This window comes from Scyliorhinus torazame, chromosome 19 (genome assembly GCF_047496885.1).
Source record: "Scyliorhinus torazame isolate Kashiwa2021f chromosome 19, sScyTor2.1, whole genome shotgun sequence".
NCBI classification, from domain to species: domain Eukaryota; kingdom Metazoa; phylum Chordata; class Chondrichthyes; order Carcharhiniformes; family Scyliorhinidae; genus Scyliorhinus; species Scyliorhinus torazame.
In genome coordinates this window covers 143,446,737-143,452,810 of record NC_092725.1, presented here as the reverse complement: position 1 = coordinate 143,452,810, position 6,074 = coordinate 143,446,737, and the positions used below count along the sequence as shown (strand labels likewise).

At 45.7% G+C, this 6,074-nt stretch overlaps 1 long non-coding RNA gene across 1 annotated transcript; it reads right to left on the bottom strand.

Annotated features, from left to right (window-relative positions):
- Positions 1-1,482: 1,482 nt before the first annotated feature.
- On the bottom strand, positions 1,483-2,653 carry LOC140395951 (uncharacterized). Its single transcript, XR_011936417.1, has 2 exons — positions 2,340-2,653; positions 1,483-1,986 (listed from the first exon to the last, which is right to left on the bottom strand). It is a non-coding gene; the product is annotated as an uncharacterized lncRNA (long non-coding RNA).
- Between the last annotated feature and the right edge of the window lie 3,421 nt (positions 2,654-6,074).

The following is a 6,074-nucleotide window of genomic DNA, read 5'->3' as shown; positions in this document are numbered from 1 at the left end:
CCCACTTAAGCCCTCACTTCCCCCTATCCCCGTAACCCCTCCTAACCTTTTTGGTCACTAAGGGCAATTTATCATGGCCAATCCACCTAACCTGCACATCTTTGGAATGTGGGAGGAAACCGGAGCACCCGGAGGAAACCCACGCAGACACGGGGAGAACGTGCAGACTCCACACAGACAGTGACCCAGCGGGGAATCGAACCTGGGACCCTGGCGCTGTGAAGCCACAGTGCTATCCACTTGTGCTACCGTGCTGCCCCGTGTGAGAAATGAAAGTGATTCACAGGCAACACAATGAGTTGAATTATTTTCCATTTACAATGATCCCACTTCAACAGTATTTTACGGCAATCTTTAACTTGAAATTGTGATCATTTAAACATGTGATACGTTTCATAGAATTGACAGTGCAGATGTAGGCCATTTGACCCATCGAGTCTGCACCAGTCCTTGGAAAGAGCGCCTCCCTAAAGCCCACGCCTCCACCCTATCCCTGTAACCCAGTAGCCCCATCCCTTTTTTAGACACCAAGGGCAATTTATCATGGCCAACCCGCCTAACCTGCACATCTTTGGACTGTGGGAGGAAACCGGAGCACCCGGAGGAAACCCACGCAGACACGGGGAGAACATGCAGACTCCGCACAGACAGTGACCTAAGCCGAGAATCGAATCTGAAACCCTGGAGCTGTGTAGCAACTGTGCTAACCACTGTGCTAACGTGCTGCCCCTGTGAAGCTGAATGACAATTTGCCACGTGTTGCAATATTCAGGAACAACTCGAAAGAGCAAAGCGAGGCCGATAAAGAATGTTGATGGGCTGGAGATACCCAGGCATACGTGACATGGTCCATTGTATCCACCCTCAGTGGGTAGACTAGACTGATTGTGAAATATGTTGTTCAATATAACCTATCTTAGTCTTCTATTTTAACAGAGTCATTGGACCTTTCAAAATAAATCGATGAATGGCTGGATGAAAATAACACATAAAACCCAGTTGTATGAGCATATTGAAAGAGAAAACACTGGAAATACACGGCGGTTTTATCAGCACCAAACACACGCTGCTGTCTTTTCTGAGGTTAAATGTCATGATCTACATATCATAAACAGCAAAACAGAGGGCAGCACCCCAGCGACACTCAGTAAACTGGATAGAAGTGAACTGAAACAGCAGGACCCGAATTCTCCCGCCGTTACGATTCACTATTCCTGTCGGCAGCAGCCCTCCCGGCATGTGGGTTTCCCGGCAGCCTGGGCGTAGGGGGGGGGCTTCAGTGGAAATCCCATTGACAAGCAACAGGCATATAAAATCCCTCCGCCAGCGAATGACACACCACCAAGAAACACGCAGCTGGGAAAGCGGAGAGTTCAGCCCAAGATCAGTTCTTGCCTCGCTGGGCATTTATTGCAAAGATTCTTCATTTTCTCACAGCAACTCCAACGTTTAGTTTAGGGCTTTTGAATCAACAATGACAACTTGTATTTATATAGCAGCTTTAATGTAATAAAACGATGCTTCTCAAAGGCAAAATAACACAAAATATGACATTGAGCTACACAAAGAGAAACGAAGGCAAACGACCAAACGATTGGTCAAATAGATATGTTTAAGGAGTGCCTTAAAGGGCGGGGAGGAGGTTGAGAGGTTTAGGGAGGAAATACCAGATCTTGGGTCCAAGTGTTGTACTGCATCCCTTTTATGGTCAAACAGGGGTGGCAGCATCTTTACTGACTTTGAAATCCATCTGTCACAGTTCTGTCAATTCCACGTAATTTTATGCTCCCGCACACGGGTCATTATGCCACCTGTCTTTGGTACAGTCCAGCTTCTGCATGTTACTTTGTGAATCTATCTTTGCAAAATGTTTTTAAATCTTTCTGTTCCAAGCTCCTGGCCATGTTTTGCTATCAGCTGTTTTTGAAACGTCCACATCAATATTCTCCTGACTTGTCCTGTACCTCGAATTCCACTCCCACATTCCTGGTAATACATACAGTTGTACAAAATCATTTAAGCTTATTTTGCATTAATGAGCCGAGACATTCATTAGTCTATTCAACTGTGAAAGGCATTACGCATTAGCTTAATGTTGCCATCACCCAGCATCAGTGCATACTTACATTCTGAAGGAACCACAGACCAGTGATCAGGAATGGCTGATACATTCCACCTTGGTCCAGGGCATGGAAGGTATTTGTACTGCCTACCTCTACTCACCTAAATCAGAGCAGACAGGAAGCTGAACCTGGGATTTACTGCAACACCAGGTTACTGCTCCTTCCATTCACCTGAGGAAGGCACAGTGATCCGAAAGCTAGTAATTGGAAACAAACCTGTTGGACTTTAACCTGATGTTGTAAGACTTCTTACTGTGCTCACCCCAGTCCAACGCCGGCATCTCCACACCATGGGATTTACTAGTCATGAAACTCGGGCAGCCCTTCACCGAGCAATGCTTTTATTTGTTCCAGGCTGAGAAGAACCACATTTCTTGTATTTACAAAGTTCTTCCCTCACTTCCTGAAGGTGTTACTGTATCCTGAGGTCCATTTACACAGACACCAGTCAGTCCCCCTCTGGTATCTCGGTCAAGAGGTTATCTGTTATCTGTGAGCCTTCGCAGTGTGTACCAGCAGCTTGTTAGGAGGAGCTTTTGCAACTGGCCTGTACTATCCTCAGCCAATCTCCACACAAGAGCACTTCTTGCAGAAATACCTGGAATACCAGCGAGAAACCTGACCCATGTTCTCTTCCCTAGCCATCGGATGGGGGGGGGGGGGGGGGGTGCAAGGACTGTTAGATTACTCTAGCCACTGCCCCACGTGAAATCAGATAACCAAACACAGATGGAGAACAAATATTCCTGCTCCGCATGACACAGCTACTCACTTGGTAAATGTGCTAACCGATCAACGTTTACATATTTTAATAAGATCAGAGGGCCCAGTTTTTGTTCTGTAAGTGAATGGGTTTTGAGTGAGTTAAAATCTCCTCCACTGTTACTTTCTGTTCAACAAATAACTGAATTTATCTAAAAGAGGTGAATAAAACGTTAAATGTCACCAGAATCTTCTTCCTCAGTGTGAAACTTGCATGGTTGGAAAATGTGATGCCCTTAGGCAAATCTCTTCCTGTATTATGAGTTCAGCTCATGGTAAGTTTCATTTCACAGAGAAATTAAAGGCAGAATGCTCTTCATACATATGTAAATGAAGCTCCTTGAAGAAATCCCCAGCTCCGCCTGGTGGGCTCGGTGCTCAGCTGTTAATGATGGTGACATTTGCGAAATATTACACAATCAGCTTTGACAGAATTCTTCCTCCAGTGCCTAGGAAGAGCGGCTCTTGTACAATTTAACTTGAAGGCAAGTCAGAAGTAATGAATGTTTTAAAAAACAATCTAATAAGTCAGATGCAGGAAAGATACGTTATGGGCGAGCTTGTGAACCAGTGAAACCACTGCAGCAAATTGAGATCCTCACCCATCGCTGTCGTTTTAAGCTGCCTGGCGCCAGCCACAAACTGTGATCACCCCAGCACCACAGTGTGAGCTCCAGATTTTATTGTGATCCCTATGGTTCAATGTGAAACAAGCAACTTGCTACATTTGGGGAATAGAAACAGGCATCATTTAACAAATCTCTTGCACAATCCCTGTAGGGTGCATTTAATTTGTCAATAATCGTACAGCTACATAAGTGTTGCACCCTCAATAACGACGCTAGAGAGTAAAACGGTAAAGAAGGCTTTAATAAGCTAAGAACTAGCCTGGTGCCGAGACGCGTGCTAACTGGGTACCGCCCACAAGGCGGCCCCTTATATACGGCTCCCAGTTGGGCGGAGCCAGAGGCGGAATCCCCCAGGTTTCCAAGCCCGGTCTTAAAGGGGACATCACCTTACATGATGATAAGGGTACAGTAATACAGTAACCGATCACCACAATAAGTTATCACAAAAAAAAGTTGGGTCACAATTTTCGGATGCTCCCACCATCTGAAGAGTCCCTGCCAGCTCCAGCAGACCCTGCAGCTAGTTGCCTTGAACTAAGTGTCAGGAGCCAGAGGAAAGGGAAGAGGCGGGGGTCAAGAGGGTGGGGAGGTAGGGAAGGCCTGGAGGATTGCGAGGGGGATGATCGGGGTCTCTGGGGATAGGTTGAGGGGTGGGCGATGTCCAGAGGTCACCAGGCCCTAAGGGAAGGGTGCCCCCTTATCATCCAAGATCAAACTTTGTTCAATATCAACGTCATTCCCCCCACCCAGTCTATCACCTGTCCGCCAGCTTCAACAGTGAGAGCGAGTGGGAAAAGGCCTTTAAATGGACATTTAACAACCGTAGTTGAGCAAAGGATGGGCTTTCTATTCGAAGTCCTACCAGAGAGAATCCTGTCCTTATAATTTACTCCTCACTCTCCTTTAGCTCAATATGGTTGAAACCAGGGATTTTGTTCGTCTTCAGTCACTTTCATGTATCAAGTGATTCCTTCTCACAAATTTAAAACATTGTGATATTAATTGTCTTACATTAATTGGATTGTGATTTTCCTGAATAATCATTTCCAGAAATTAGCCATTCTGTAATCTTCCCTTCATTTTCGCATTTTATCCTTCTGCATTCTAATTCCCTGCATAGCTCCTCGTATAATACTGAAAAGGATAGTTTGTGCTTCGTATCGGCTGCTGCTTCTGTTCATCTTTATCTAAGTACCAGAAGCCATGGCCCAATTAGCCTTGGCCCAGCAGCATCTTCTAGGAGGCATAGAGAGAAGACAATTTGCAAGCATACAGGCCAAAGCTTAAGTCAATTCACTCGGAATTCCTTTCCTAAATCTGTTCACATTCCTAACCTTTATTCCTCCTTTAAGATGCTCCCTAAAATCTAACTCTGGCCAAGCTTATGGTCATCTGCTTTAAATCGCCTTTGGTGTAGGGAGCATCATGCTTTATAACGCCCCTGTGAGGTGCCTGGGGCTTTTGGCTACAAGTTGCGGTTGTTGCACTTTCCTTCCCTGAAAACAGTGACCCTGAGGCTGATTGTGGTTCTTCAAATAGCACACGGCTGGCGTGTACACAAATCTGGATTCAAATTGCAAACTTGCTGGTTTACGTGGCTTGGCAGCAGACACCTTTCATGAATCACTGAGGAAGTCGACAGTGATCATTTAACTGAAAGAATATATCCTCAAGACATCCCAAAGCACTTTCTTTCCAACAGATTCTTTTTTTTTAAGTCACTGTTGCAATGTCTCTCAAATAGCAAATGAATGAATGAAGAGATAATCCGTTTTCATTGTTGGGGTTTGGCCTACATCAGTAGAACCTCTTCCTCTCCCTCCACCAAAGCTGAAGAATCCTTTGCATGGGTTTGAATAGACGGGCAGGCCTCAGTTTTATGTCTCATCTGCTGATAATACAGCACTCCTTGTGCGTTGAAGTAGCAACCCAGATAATGTGCTCAAGACTGACCATTGACCTGGCAGTCTTTGCCTTGTAGGAATAATGCAGAAGGTCTGTTCTTTATAAGACAAACCACAAAATCCCAGTATAATTTCATAGAATTTACAGTGCAGAAGGAGGCCATTCGGCCCATCGAGTCAGCACCAGCTCTTGGAAAGAGCACCCTACCCAACCGCACACTTCCACCCTATCCCCATAACCCAGTAACCCCACCCAGCACGAAGGGCAATTTTGGACACTAAGGGCAATTTATCACGGCCAATCCACCTAACCTGCACATCTTTGGACTGTGGGAGGAAACCGGAGCACCCGGAGGAAATCCACGCACACACGGGGAGGATGTGCAGACTCCGCACAGACAGCGACCCAAGCCGGAATCGAACCTGGGACCCTGGAGCTGTGAAGCAATTGTGCTAATCACTATGCTACCGTGCTGCCCAATGATGGAAGGCTGGAGAATGTAATAAAATATTCTAACCCCTGTTAGGAAAACAAAGGTAGTTTTAAGGGAATTAGATTTAAGACCATAAGAAATAGGAACATGAGGAGGCTGTCTGGCCCTAGAGCCTGCTCCCCCATTCAATAGGATCATGGCTGATCCAACATTCCTCACATC